At 42.4% G+C, this 15,002-nt stretch overlaps 1 long non-coding RNA gene across 1 annotated transcript in view; it reads right to left on the bottom strand.

The window, feature by feature from the left end:
- Positions 1–3,690, bottom strand: part of LOC139046521 (uncharacterized) — a 66,811-nt gene extending 63,121 nt beyond the window's left edge. Inside the window, exon 1 of the long non-coding RNA XR_011506651.1 lies at positions 3,594–3,690. This is a non-coding gene — a long non-coding RNA (uncharacterized lncRNA). The remainder of the gene's footprint in view (positions 1–3,593) is intronic.
- Between the last annotated feature and the right edge of the window lie 11,312 nt (positions 3,691–15,002).

Below are 15,002 nucleotides of genomic sequence, written 5' to 3'. Positions count from 1 at the left end.
GAAAGAGCAAAATTGGATACTGAGACACAAAGTAGGAAATGTGCTTGTAAAGTATCCCATTTCCGCTCCCAGAAGGGTTGTGATATCAGTGCTGGGAGACCGGAGGAGGCGAGCCTGAGTCTACAGCGTGTAGGGCAGGGAAGGCAGTTAAGGCACAAACATAGAAGCAGTGTTTAGCGGGTGAATCAGAAAGTTGGCCAGGTGATGCAAAAGGGGGCAGTCCAAAGAGGCTAGGTGCGAACACAAGTAGAATCCGGCGGGTAGGAAACTGTGGAGATCCAGGCACAGGGTGTGGTTAAAGCATTGGGAGTAGATGTGATGTGCCCCCATCCTCAAAGGAATATGCATCAAAGAAAAAGCCTGAGAATGGAGCCAGGGGAGAACCAATGCTTAATAAGAGACAGATGAGTCAAGGGGAGTTTAAAGAGGGACAGTGGTGGCTTCCCAGGTCCCCTCATCATCCCCTAGCTGCTGGGGGTATTGCTGGCTCTGGGCTCTCTGCTGAGCCCCTCTCGGGGAGCTGCCTTCAGTGAAGAGAGCTGCCCTGCCCTAGTTCATGGCATATCCCCAGGGGCAGCCAACATCCAATGACTGCTTGATGAAGGAGGGATATAGAGGCCTGGCCCCTCCCTCATGGTAGGACCACTCTGAAAGGCCATCCCAGCTCAGACTCCCAGTGGGATTGACTGAGGCCCTTGTTACTACCACCACAATTCAATGTCTAGGCCTACTTCCATTATTTCTTTATAGGTATAGACACCAAGGTCACTCCTTCCTCAGTAAACTTGTCTCACACAAATCTTCATCTCCAGGCCTGTTTCCCAGAGAACCTACCTAAAACAGTTGGTGCCAGGAGTGATCTGAGGAAAGAGACTCTAAAAGAGACAGAGCTGGATCATCCTCCTGAGAGTTAGAAACAACAACCCATCCCTGGTAGTACGGGAGGACCAACAATCCCTGGCTTCCTGGTGAAATGCAATTGTTAAAACCTTCATTTGTGATGAACTGGGATGGGATAAAAGGAGTGGGAGAAAATTCCCAGGCTTTTGAGAGATTCAGAAAAGTTTCCACTTATGAGAACAATGGAATCTGGTGGCTCTTGTTGAGTCATTGAGGCATTAGAGAAAGACAATGTGAGGCTCAGGGCTATGAATCATCAATGGACAGCAAAGTGTGAAAGTTGGAAAGCCTCATTGGTGGCATCCAAAGAGTGTCTTATCTCCTACAGCTGGAGGAGAGAAAAAGCTGAGGATAGATAATGCCTAGGACTTAATTATGCAAATAGCAGCATTCCAAAGAAGTTCGAGTCCTCAGCCTGGCAAATCTGCTATGACAATGTCAGGGGCCTCATTGGGACGAGTGTCTGCTATGACAACATGAGGGGCCTCATTGGGAGAAGTGGGACCCTACGACTTGGATGGGGACATTACAGTTAATGCTCTCAAAACCTTGACACCCCACTCAGAGCTATGTGGGCCTGCAGAGGTGGCTGTCTTCTTTCTGAAGCTGTGCTTGTCCCTTGTTTGAACATAAGGCAGAAGTCGCTGCATTGCAAGACAACACAGGCCCCTGAAGGATCTACCCCCTCTCCCACAAGACCAGTAACTAGAGTCTAATGCAAAGAGCACCTGGCAGGGAAATGTTGGGCCTGCTGAGGGACGAAGGGAATACACCCCAGGGGGCTGCAGGATCCAGCCTGCATGTACTGGCCAAGCTGGAGATTGTTTATGGGACTGGATCCTGAGGGTGATGAATCAAAGGGAGTGAAAGAAAGATGCAGTTAGATAAGGGCGAGTTTACTTATACAGGAGCTGTCTCCTGCAATGTGTGATTTGCCTCTCTGGGAAGGACTCTGGGAGATGGTTGCATCACGCTGCTAGGATGACTCTTGGAACTATGGAGAAAATTATAGTCCACATTCAGTAAAGCTGAAATGCCAGAACTGTTGTCACAGATGGTAGAAGAAGTGATAAAACCAACCTCAATCCCTGAGCCAGTGTTCTGACCCAGAACTCACTAATTAAAGAGAGGTCAGGTCCTCAGGATTCCCTGTAGCAAGTGAATACAGTAATGATTCCCCTAGTCCTTTGCCAAAGGGATCTATAGTCATTTTTTTAGGAAACCATGCACTGGAAAAGTGGAATATTCAAGAATGGAAGAGCCAGTGCACTGTAATCTCCTCCTGCAATATGTCCATCAGGCAAGAAAAGGAGCAGTCATCCCGGCAGAGAGATTGACCCTGACCATCAAAAGGAGGTGGCCCTGCTTTGACACAATGGAAACAAGAACATATTTGGTACCCAGGTAATCCACTGAGCTGTCTCTTGGTGTTCTCATGACCAATACTGAAGGTAAGTGGACAAACACAGCAGCCACAGCCTAGGAAGGCCATGGTGACCAGGGGCTTACCCTATCAGAAATGAAGGTCACTTCACAAGATAAGTGACCTGTACCAGCAGAGGTGCCAACTGAGGGAGCAAGCACTCTGGAATTGGTGGTAGAGGAGGAGACACTGACTGTCAGTTGCAATCTCAACATCAGTTGCAGAGTCTGTATTTCACTCCGCTGTGGACTGAAGGTCTGTGTCCCCCAAAATTCATATGTTGAAACCTAACCCTTAATGTGATGATATTAGGAAGTCGAGCCTTTGGAAGGTGATTAGGTCCTGAGGGCAGAGCCCTCAAGAATTGGATTAGTGCCCTCATAAAAGAGATCCTACTGAGGTCCCTCACCCCCTCCACCACATAAGGCCTCAGCAAAAGACAGCTGTCTGTAAGCCAGGTAGCAGGCCTTCACGAGACACCAGATCTGCTGGTACCTTGATCTTGGACTTCCAGCCTCCAGAACTGTGAGAAATAAGTTTCTGTTGTTTATACGTCAGCCAGTCTATGGTATTCTGCTAAAGCAGCCCGAATGGACCTAAGACACATCCCATCAACCTTCCTCTTGTAACATCCAAGGAAAAGAGACCAAACAAAGTCTTAAGGAAGCTGTGCCCAGAACTATTCTATGAAGGTAATGGACATGATAGCATAAAGAGTGGACTGTCATGGATGCTGTGGTGAGCTACTCAGACCTGTTCTATATCAGCTGAAGAGAGACTCACCCAAATTCATGCCCCCTCCCTGGGAAGCAGCCTTGACTCAACGACTGGTCCATGAGTCGGGGGTGGGGTGGGCAGAGTAATAAAAGTTGGGACAAATCCAAAGCACCATCCTATCTCCAGAGCTCCTCATAAGATCAGAGACCAAAGAGAAACGGCTAAAAAGAAATAGACAATAAACAAGGAAGTAGTATCCCAGAAACTAGAGAAGAGCTGCTAAAAGGAGTGTGTGGAAGTCTTCTGGGATTCGCTTTAATATAATCTAGTTAGAGGGCCAAAGACAGAAAGTGGAGCTATGTATACATGAAACTGGATTGGCCATGGCAATTGTGAAGTTGGGTAATGGGTACAAGGAAGTTCATTTATATTTTCCCTACTTTGTATATATCTGAAATTTTCTATAACAAAAAGTTAAAAAACAGAAAGGGTGTGGCTATCAATGAATACTGTTTAGGTGGCAAATATGGAAAACCAGGAAACCAAGATTTACCTTTTCCTCATCACTCAGCAGCACTGTCCCAGGCACTGGGGATACAGTGGTGAAGCAAATGGGTAAAGATTCTTGCCCCTGTGAAGATTACATTCTAGTAGGGGGAGAGACAATAAACAAAATAATTAAGACTAGAAGGTGTTTTTGTGCACCTGTCTGTTGACCCTCCTTTTTCTTCCCTCCCCTAAGGGTAAAGGATGTAGTCTTGGCAACACATAACTGGTTCAGAGATCAAGACAATGCAATGAAAATATTCCATGGAAGTACTAGGATCACAGATTGCATATACAAGTTCTTCCTGGACCATGCTGTTATGTACCCCCTAATCCATGAAGGAGAAATATAGTTTCCTCTGCCTCAAGTCTATCAGGACTTAGAGCATGGAAAGAATCACCTATAGGGAACCCAGAGCCAATTTTGCATTCGACTGGGTTGATTTTTACTACAGGCTCCACAAGATGCAAAATGACTACAGCAGCTCCATACCCTACAACCTCTGTCGTTCAAGTTGGCCGGGAAGACCAGAGTCTCTTTCCCAAGATATTAATCAAAAACTCCATTATGTGTGATCAGCACAGATTGGACCATGTACCCTAAACCACCACTGTCACCAGATGTACATGAGCACTGATCAACTTAGGCTAAGTCCTATGCTCCTTGAGCTGAGGGTGGGGTCTTGCTCAAGGACAAATCATGTACTATGAACAGCATGATTCCTTTTGACAGTAGAGTTAACAGGACTTGATGAGGAATTTAAAAGGAATAGCAGAGCAGTGATTTCCAATGGTGGTGCCAGCACTCAGAAGGGAGTTTCAAAAATTTGTAGGAGCATTTCTGACTGTCACAATTATTAAAGGGAACTAGTGGCATTTAGTAGGCAGAAGCCAGGGATGCCAAATATCCTGCCTTGTACAAGGCTGTTTGCGAAGAGAAGATAGCCCCGAGACCTGCACAATTTCCACATATCTCATCCAAAATTAAGCCTCCATGTGGGCTCTACAACAATGCGGGTTGCAAAGAGGAGATTTGTTTTCTGTAATACTATCACCACCCTTGACCCATATCATAACAAAGAAAATTATTTTGTCCCTACACTTACAAATAATAAATAAAGCTGAGCTTATTTATAAGATTACCATACTTCCTCATTTTTTCACTTGAACAGTCTTAGTCTGTAACTTGTCTTCACATGTTATCAACTTACCCACTTCAATTAAGGATATTTCCCTCATCCTCTTATTTTATGCACTTGTGGGGAAAAGACCACAGATTATGAAACTCCTCCAAGATTTTCCCCATGGTCGTCAGGGAAGGAAGAGCCTCATACAATCAAATAGAGAAGATGGTACAGCCTAACGCTCAGCAGAGAAGGAAAAGGTGCAGTTGTAGTCAAAAGTTAGCACACGTTTAAGGGGGGAAAAAGCTATTTAAAAGAGTATTGATGATATGCACTTTTAACAGGTTATATTTGTCCAGGAAAACATTTAGGTTCTATAAACAAATCACAGTGCTTGTGCAAGGAAGCAAAACATCAAGGATTTCATTGTTACTGAAGTTTTTTTTAAAAGATTGGCGCCGGAGCTAACAACTGCTGCCAATCTTCTTTTATTTTTTTTCCTGCTTTTTTTCTCCCCAAATCCCCCCAAGTACACAGTTGTATATTTTAGTTGTGGGTCCTTCTAGTTGTGGCATGTGGGACGCCGCCTCAGCATGGCCTAATGAGCAGTGGCATGTCCGCACCCAGGATCTGAACCCTGGGCCACCGAAGTGGAGTGTGCAAACTTAACCACTTGGCCACAGGGCCGGCCACAAGTTTTTTAACTTAGAACACATGGTGTGAAGATCACTAGGCTGTAAAGGGGCTGATTTTTTGGTCAACACTGGAGTAATTCTGGTTTTCCTAAAACTAGTTTCTAATCTAACACTGGTTTTTAATCAGTGTCCACTCAGATCTCTGCTCTTTCCCATTCTTGAAATTTCTTTTCAGAATGACTTTTGATCCTACTTCTCTTAAATCCAAATGATTCCCTAGAAGTGGATGAAATAATTTCACTAATTCATCATGGATTGTTAGTATCTACTGCTGAGTAACCCTTTACCCCAAAATTTAGCAGCTTGGAACAACAACATTTATTATCTCACAGTTTCTCTGGGCCAGGAATCCAGGTGCAGCTCAGGTGGTTCCTCTGGCTCAGGCTCTCTGATAAGGCTGCAATCAAGATATTAACTGGGGCTGCAGTCTCATCTGAAGGCTCAACTGGGGATGAATCCACTTCTCAGCTCATTCATGTGGTTGTTGCAGGATTCAGTTCCATGCAGACTTTTGGGTTGAGAGCCTCAGTTGCTTACTGGCAGTGGGCCAAAGGTTACGCACAGTTTGTTTCAACATAGTCCTTTCTATGTGGCTGCTTGCTTCATCAGAATAAGCAAGAACCAGAGAGAGAGAGAGAGACAGAGAGACAGAGGATGCAAGTCACAGTTTTTATAATGCAATCTTGGAAGTGGTGTCCCATCATTTTGCTGTATTCTATTCACTAGAAGCAAGTCATTAAGTCCACCCTACAAACAAGGGGAAGGGATAATTTAATTGGGAGCCATTTAAGAAGCCACCTACCACACAGCCCAAGCATTTGCAAATTAAAGTATATTGTCCTATTATAGGGGCTGGCCCCGTGGCCGAGTGGTTAAGTTCGCGCGCTCCGCTGCAGGTGGCCCAGTGTTTCGTTAGTTCGAATCCTGGGCGCGGACATGGCACTACTCATCAGACCACGCTGAGGCAGCGTCCCACATGCCACAACTAGAAGAACCCACAACGAAGAATACACAACTATGTACCGGGGGGCTTTGGGGAGAAAAAGAAAAAAATAAAATCTTTAAAAAAATATATATATATATTGTCCTATTATAAATTGCATTCTTTTTATTTCTCTATTTTGTTATGGTTAAGGCATTTTATTACCATTTTCATGAGGTATAAGTTATATTATCAATGAATTTCATTTTAGGAGAGAAAAGAGAGCATTGCAAAATATTTTTTATAAAAAGGGGGGATATTGAGTCTGACAGAGTTGGGAAATACTGTCCCAGATTATGTACAGCTCCAACAGGAATAAAGTATCAGAGAGGAAAGATTGACAATGGAGCAGAGAGAGGTAATAGAAATCCTTGAGAAGCCAGAGGAGATGGGAATCAGAGCACTCTAGAGGGGTTGGATTTCAATAAGGACAGAAAAATATGTATCAAAGAAACTCAGAGGAAATGAGATAATCATTTTCAAATATCTAAAAGGCCATCCTGTGGAAGAGGAGTTAGATATATCCAATACTCCCCCGATTGATAGAATTTAGACCAATGAATGGGAATTAGAAGGCATGATGATGTATGAATAGGAAAGAAGAAATTTTTACCAAATCAAGCCATGCAGAAATAAACAAGGTTGCCAGGAAATGGGTTTAGCAAACCTTACTGAGTGCCTTTATTGGGCCCACACATATGTTACTTCATCTCATGACGGAAAGTTTAGAACACCAAGTGGCTGGAATAAATGGCCACTAAAATTCCTCCCAACCACAAGGTCCTCAGACATTCTGAACTGACATTTGCTGAGAGACTGTTTTGTGAAGACATCTATGCTAGACCCTTTTTGCATCCTCAAGGAGACAGTCTTTTAGAAGAAGAGAAGCATTGTCTTTTTTGTTTATATTCTGCTCATGTGAAAGCAGAAGTCAGCATCTACTCAAGGTTACAGATTCCAGAGGGCTGAATATAAGAACCAGAACAAGGACAATATGAGGCAAATGGATGAAGTTCACCAGAGAGTTAAATTAAATAATTCCTTCATTCAAAAATATGTACTGAATACCTTCTGTGTGCCAGACTTGTGTTAATTATTGGGAACTGTGCTAGAGGCTAGTTACAATTTTAACAGCAAGATATCTTCATCTGAGTGAAACTAGGTCAGGGAGACAAAAGGAACTAGGCAGAACTTCTTAACTACCTCTGAAAATTTCACACGTGATAGACTGGCAGCTTGGTAAAGATTAATTATGATGGTTAGAAATGCTTAATATTTGACACAGATGTGGAAAGTTTTCCTCTGAACATGCAGTGATGAGGCACAGAGGAACGGTATTATGCCGGGCTGCTAGAAGCAGAGCCTGAGAGAGGATACTTGCTCAAGACCTTTACTTAGAGAGTGACTTGGGAGAAGGGGGCACAAGATGCAGGTTAGAGCAGGAGGAAAAGCCAAGCAAGAACGTAGTTTCCCCAGAGACAAGCTTCGGTCTGATACCACAGGGAGGCTTGGAGTGGAGGCTGCACACAGAGTTTGTCCTACCTTGTGGCAAGGGAGTGGCCATTTATACCCCTGTGTCATTTAGTCTTGGCCACAGTCCATGTGGATTTAGCAACAAGAACATCACTCATGACCTTCAGGAAAGTAGGTTCAGTGGTGAGTTGGTAGCACAAACCCACTGAGTGTATTCTGGAGGGAATGGGAAGGGAGAAGCTGCAGACAGCGGGTGCAGACAACTCTTCTGAGAAGTACTACTGCATGTGGGAGCAGAGAAGTGGAGTCGTAGCTGGACAGGTACATGGGTTAAAGAGGGTCTTTTTTAAATGGAAAAAATTATCATATTTTTGTGCTGATAGAGATAATCTAATAGAGTAGAAAAACTGATGATGCCAAGAGTAAGCTGAGACTTGAGGGAGTAAAGGAGAAGAAGCCAGTGCACAAGTAGGGGGCGTGGCCCTGGTGAGGGTAATTGATCTCTAGTATCATGGGAAAAGATAAGAGGATAAGGGAACATATACCAATAGGAGGGCAGGTATGGTGAGGGGAGGATGTGGGAACTCTCTTCTGATTGATTTTAGTTTTTCTCTGAATGGAAAACACTGTCACGAGTGGAAAGTGAGGGTGACAAAGACTGAGGAAGGAGAGATGTCGGAAGTTTGAGGGGAGAGGAGAAAAGGTGAAATAGTCACCTGGAGAGTGAGAGCAAAGGGGATGGGAAATTTAGGATTACTAATAACTTTACTAATTCAAGCAATCTTTTAGTTGATGATTTGAGATTCCCTAAATATACAGCCTGAAAATAAATACTTCTCATATTCTTTCTATATCACAGTGTGTCCTTTAGTTCTATTTCATTCCTATTCTAGTAGCCAGAACTTCCAAAACACTGAGTTCTGTTGATTTTCGTCTCCTAAATCCCTCTCATTCTACTCCTTTCTCTTCATCTCAAGGACCACTACCTTAGGACAAGCTAACATTTCTCACCTGGATACGACAATAACCTCTTAATTAGTCTCCTGACATCTTGTCTGGCCCTCTTCCAATCTATTCTCTATTCCAAAGGCTGAGCGAGTTTTTCAACACACAGATCTGATCCTGTCACCATCGCCTTAAACAGCGCAACGGTTCCCACTGCTTTTTGGCTAAAGACTCTAAACAACCTGCTCCTGCCTGTATCTCTGCTTCATCTCACGCCTCTCTCCTCACTCTGTGAGCATCAGCTACACAAGCCTTCTCAGCTTTCAAGTAATCACCTGCCGTTCCCCCTCAAATACTCTTACACCTGCCCAAGTTCGCTCACTTAATGCCCATTCGTCTTTCATTTCTTGCAAAATATGAAATAGAAGTGAAGAGCAATGCAAGGTATGTTGAGAAGATTAAAATGTGGTTAATTAGAGTTTCATAAGTATTGGAGAGAGAAAGAGTGAAGAACAAGCAATGTTCTAAGATGTATTTACTGAGAACTTTCCACAAAGATATCAGTACATGTATTCAGGTACTCAGTAAATACTAAGCACAAAAAAAAAAAGAAATCCATACCTGGATACATCATAGAAAAACTGAAGAAGGGGCTGGCCCGGTGGTGTAGTGGGTTAAGTTCACGTGCTCTGCTTTGGCAGCCCAGGGCTCGCAGGTTCAGATCCCTGGCACGGACCTACCCACTGCTCATCAAACCATGCTGAGGCAGCATCCCGTATACAAAATAGAGGAAGATCAGCACAGATGTTAGCTCAGTGACAATCTTCCTCAAACAAAAAGAGGAAGACTGGCAATGGATGTTAGCTCAGGGCCAATCTTCCTCAGACACACACAAAAAAAAACCCTGCCGAAACTGAAGAATATCAACAACAAAGGAAAAAAAAAATTTTTAAAAGAGGAACCCAAAGCAAAAGGACAGATTATCTTTAATGGAGTGACAATTAGAGTTCCAGACGATTTCTCATTAGCACCAATGGAGGCCAGTAGACAAAAGAATGATAGTGTCAAATAATCATCATCAACCTAAAATTATGGACCAGTGAAAATATCTTTTAAGAATAAGGGCAAAGTAAAAATATTTTCAAAGACTGAGAATTTGCCACGGGCAGTCCCTCACTCCACGAAAGCCTCAAGGCAGAAGAAAGTGATCCAGATGCAACATCTGAGATGAAAGAAATGAGGAGCAAAATGGAGTAAATAAATGAACAGGCAAACTGGTGATGTAAGGCAAGAATAGCGTGGCAGCGGCAAGAGTTTAAAGAAGGGTTGAGTCTTCCAAGTCCTTGGAGTTTCCAGCTGTAGGATAAAGCTATTGATTAATTTCTAGACTTTGAAAATGTAAGCATAATTGAACTTCTAAAATTCTAATCTTCATATTTTAACTGGGGCATTTGCCTTATTTGCATTTGATTGATAAATTAAAGCTTAGATGTGAAAGGCAAAATTTTGAAACTTTCAGAGAAATATGGAAAATGTTTACGACCTTGAGGTAAGCAAGAATCTTTTGAAACAAGACACAAAGACCATTTATCATAAAAGACAAGATTGATAAACTAGGCTATATTAAAATTAAGGACATGTGTTCATCAAAAGATGCCATAAAGAAAGTAAAATACAAGTCATAAAATGGCTGAAGGAATTTACAATATATATAATACCATTAGTACCATAGGATATAAAGAACTCCCATTACTCAATAAGAAAAGACAAGCAACCAAAAAGATGTAAACAGAAATATTACAAAAGAAGAAACTCATAGTCAATAAACACTTGAAATAATGATTAACCTTATCAGCAATATGGGAAACACAAATCAGAAACACAATGAACTAGCATGTCACATCCAACTGCTGGAAAAATTAAGTCTGATGATACTAAGGTTGTCAACAGTATGAAGCAATGGAAACTCTCATAGAAATCTTTGAGCAGTATAAATTTGTATGAGTACCTTTAAGAAATATTGGCAATATCCAGTTAGATTGAGAACGTACAATCTTATTACCCAGCAATTCAATTCCTAGAGAATCTTTTGCACTGCGATACATACAATAATATTCCTATAAGCATTATTTGTATTAGCAAACAAAAAACAAAAAACTAGAAAAAACATAAATATGCTTCAACCATAGAAAAGATAAATAATCTGAATACATTCATATAATGTTGTACTATACACTGAACATAATTCAGCTACCCACATCGACACAATAGAAATTCAATAATGATGAGCAAAAAATAACCTAGTCTTAGGATGCATACGATAAGATGTTTTATATAGCAAACCAAAAAATGTGTAGTTTAGGGAGACGTACAAAGATGGAAAAACTGTAAAGAAAGGGATAGTTATCACAAAATTCAGGAAGTGGTTACTTCTGTGGGGGTTGGCAAGGGTATATGATTTAGGAACATCACACAGGAGACTTGTAAGGTGCTAGTGAGGTTCTATTTCAGATGTAGATTTCGAAATATATCTTCTAATTATACCAATAACATAGATTTACATATATAAACAAATACCTTTATGTTTTATATACTCTTGAATGCACAATATAGTTCACAATATATCTCACATCTTGAAAAATGAAAAGTAAATAGCAATTGAGAAAGCTACAGCAATACCTATAGACAACTTTTCCAAGAAGTTTTTCTGTGAAACAAAGCATAGAAATGGTCTTGTAGCTAGAGGAGTGTGACAGGTCAATAAAAGGTCCTTTAAAGCCGGGAAACAAAACAGCCTGTCTGATTCCCTTTGGGAACGAGCTGGTAAGCAGCAGACAATGCAAACAGAAAGACAGGGTAACTTAGAAATAAAAGCCTCAAGCCAGCCCTGATGGCCTAGTGGTTAAAGTTCGCTGCTCTCCCTGCTTAGGTGGCCCGGGCTTGTTTCCCAGTTGCGGATCCACACTACCCGTCTGTCAGTTGCCATGCTGTGGCGGCAGCTCACATAGAAGAACTAGAAGGACTTACAACTAGAAGATACAACCATGCACTGGGGCTTTGGGGAGGAAAAAAAAAAAAGGGAAGACTGGCAACAGCTGTTAGCTCAGGGCAAATCTTTCCCTGCAAAAAAGAAAGAAAGAAATAAAAGCCTGGAGCAGGTGGGAGAGGGAAGATGGTGCTGATCAGAAGGGAAGGAGCTTGCCTTTGCAAAACAGCAGTGATGTCTCACTCTTTTTTTTTTTTTCCAGGAAGATTAGCCCTCTGCTAACATTTGCTGCCAATCCTCCTCTTTTTGCTGAAGAAGACTGGCCCTGAGCTAACATCCATGCCCATCGTCTTCTACTTTATATGTGGGATGCCTGCCACAGCATGGCTTGCCAAGCGGTGCCATGTCCACACCGGGGATAGGAACTAGCGAACCCCGGGCCGCCAAAGCAGAACGTGTGAATGTGTGCACTTAACCACTGCGCCACCAGACTGGCCCCTGATGTCTCACTCTTAAAACAGGACGAAGGGGCAGATAGGTGTGTAGCTTTGGTGAAAGAAAGGTGAGGGATTTCCCATCTGGTTGCTTGGAAGTCAAGGTTGTCTGGTAAGAGACAGGGAAGAGCAGAGGAAGGGATGGAAGAGTTTCGAGAAGAGTTGAAAAGTAGGAAATATTGCAAAGAACATAGTAGAACCACGAGGGAGTGTTGAGAGCTCACATGGGGCTTGTGGTCATGAATTTTCATTGCAAATCTCCCACTTGGTGTATAATTTTCCCAGATAACTTGTACCACCTAGCAGGTGACAGTGCAGAAGGGCTGGAGAATTGGGTGCCTGGGTTAACCAGGGTTGGAGGGTTCAGTTTGCTAAGAGTATGTGAACTCCATAAAGTTAAACTTTAGATGGGGACATAAATGTGCAGGGTGGACTTTGAGACCATAAAAGCGAGGATGAATGTAAAACTGCAGTACCCGTGATCTAGGTCAGCCCCTGCCTACTGAAAAACAGACGCCACTGCCTCCCACCCTCTCCTAGAGCCACTTCATTGTAAAGTCAGGTAAAACAAATACGCTTCACCTTTGTATGTGCAAATGAGATCAAACAAAACAAAAATCGAAAAGTCGGACAGTTGGACGGAAAATACATTTACTTAAAATGACGATCGAGGCAACAAATGCTAATGCCAGAGAAGTACAGGCTGTGGGTGCAGAAGACAGGGCTTGGTGAGGTCAGAGGACGCCACGGAGAGGGCGGGCAGGAGCCTGGCTTACATGGCAGGTCAGTAAGAGGAAGAAAGAGGGAAAATACATTTCAATTAAGATACAAATTAAGAAAATGAAATTATGGATAGTGTGTTTAGGAAAAATTAGGAGACCAATTGAAATGAAAAGAATGCTCTCAGAGAAGAGCTGTGAGAGATAAGGCTGGCAAAGTTTAGATGTCTCACACCCACACACACATTCACATACACCCTATACACACACAACATACACAAAGTACAACATACACAGCGTACACCCCCCATACACACAACGTATACAGCATACACACCACACACACAACACAGATCAAACATACCCCACTCACAATACACATGCACAATACACACACACAACATATACATAAAACACACAACGACGCACATAATCCACAATACACACACCACACACTATGTACATAAAATAAGAGTAAATACTTAATTCCTTGATCCAAAACAAGTTATATTACGGACAAAATTACATTTGTTTGTTATATAACTTAATTTATTCATATTTCTGTCGAAAAATATTTGTCTCCATCTGTTATGTTTCCGCCCTCCCCTGGCTTTGCCCCCCTGCAGACATCTGGGGGGCTGGTGCCCGGTGGTGGACAGTGACAGGGGCGACCCGCAGTGTAACTGTTCTGTAACCGGACTTTCAACTTTTCCTCCTCCTTTTGACCCAGGCCTATCCATCTGCTACCACACCCGCCACTTCCTTTGGCTCACTTCTTCTTGAGATCCCCTTCTAGAAATGTTTAGATTCCAGACCCTGCCCCTCTCCTAACTCAACTAGCTACCATTTTGCTTCCACTTTCCAACTTGTAAAAATGTTCTGAATTCATCACTCATCTGACATTGTGTCTTCTCCTATTCATTTTGTTTTTGTGTTTATTGTTTATACTTTTGTATTAAAATGACTTTCCTGTCATTCTTTTGGGATTTGGGGAGGGTATGGAGATAGTTAATTACATGTGTTACTCTATTTAAATGAAAGTCCCTATAAAAGCTCTAATTGTGGAAATGAGAAAGTTGTCTGAATAACAGTGATGATTAAAACTTATTCCCTCTCATCTGAGAGAAAGTTCTGCTTTTAATTCAGCCTCTAAGTTTTTTGAAATAAATGCACACAGAAGCACACACGGGCACATCCACTCCCACCCCACACCCAAGTACTGCAGGGCTTCTGAGACCAAACAAGGAGCACCACATTTAAAATAAAACCAGCACAGACTCCTGGCCGTAGGAGTGCTCAGCATGATATATGGCCTGTTTAGGCAAAAATAATAATAACTTTCCCCACAGATATAAATTGACTCTAAGCATGCATGACTTTGCATTTCAATCCTGTCACTATCGGGCAGAACCAACTTTTATGAGACAAACTTAAGCAATGGAAAGAAAAGTCAGTTATTTAAAAATGAGCTGGAGTCCCTACTCATCCAAACAAATAAGAAAATCATAGACTTAAATTTCTGCATAGCATAGGGTTTGGCTCCAGCCTTCAGATGCCGGGCAGGTAAATCTTTAAAGCAGTATCTCATGCCATGCGCCAGGCTTTCAAAGCATGACGAGGAGATCCTCAGCTTTCATAGGCTGCTGATACTAACATTCTTATTCTGCTACATCGTGCCTTTCTGCCTCACCACCAGTCCAGCCTCCGTTCCCTCTGCAAATACGCACTCCATATTCAGCAACACAAGAAAGCAAGTGTTGATGAGCTCGTGGCACTGGTTTCAGTGCTGCTGCTGATAGGAAATTTAAAGGCTTTTTTAAAAGCCAGGATTGGTATGAGAAGGGTGTTACAGAGATAGTGTCCGGGAGGTTGAATTAAAAAAAAAAACACTTTAATTTTTTTCTAAAAGACAATGAACTTGAACAAGGACTCTGGGATCCTCTAACACAAGCCCCAAAATGGAACTCCCCAAGTAGAATGGCTTTTGAGGCTAGGGGC

The sequence above is a fragment of the Equus asinus genome, chromosome 11, assembly GCF_041296235.1.
Source record: "Equus asinus isolate D_3611 breed Donkey chromosome 11, EquAss-T2T_v2, whole genome shotgun sequence".
Classification (NCBI taxonomy): Eukaryota; Metazoa; Chordata; class Mammalia; order Perissodactyla; family Equidae; genus Equus; species Equus asinus.
The sequence above is the reverse complement of the archived record's forward strand: the minus strand, read 5'-3'. Positions and strand labels throughout refer to the sequence as shown.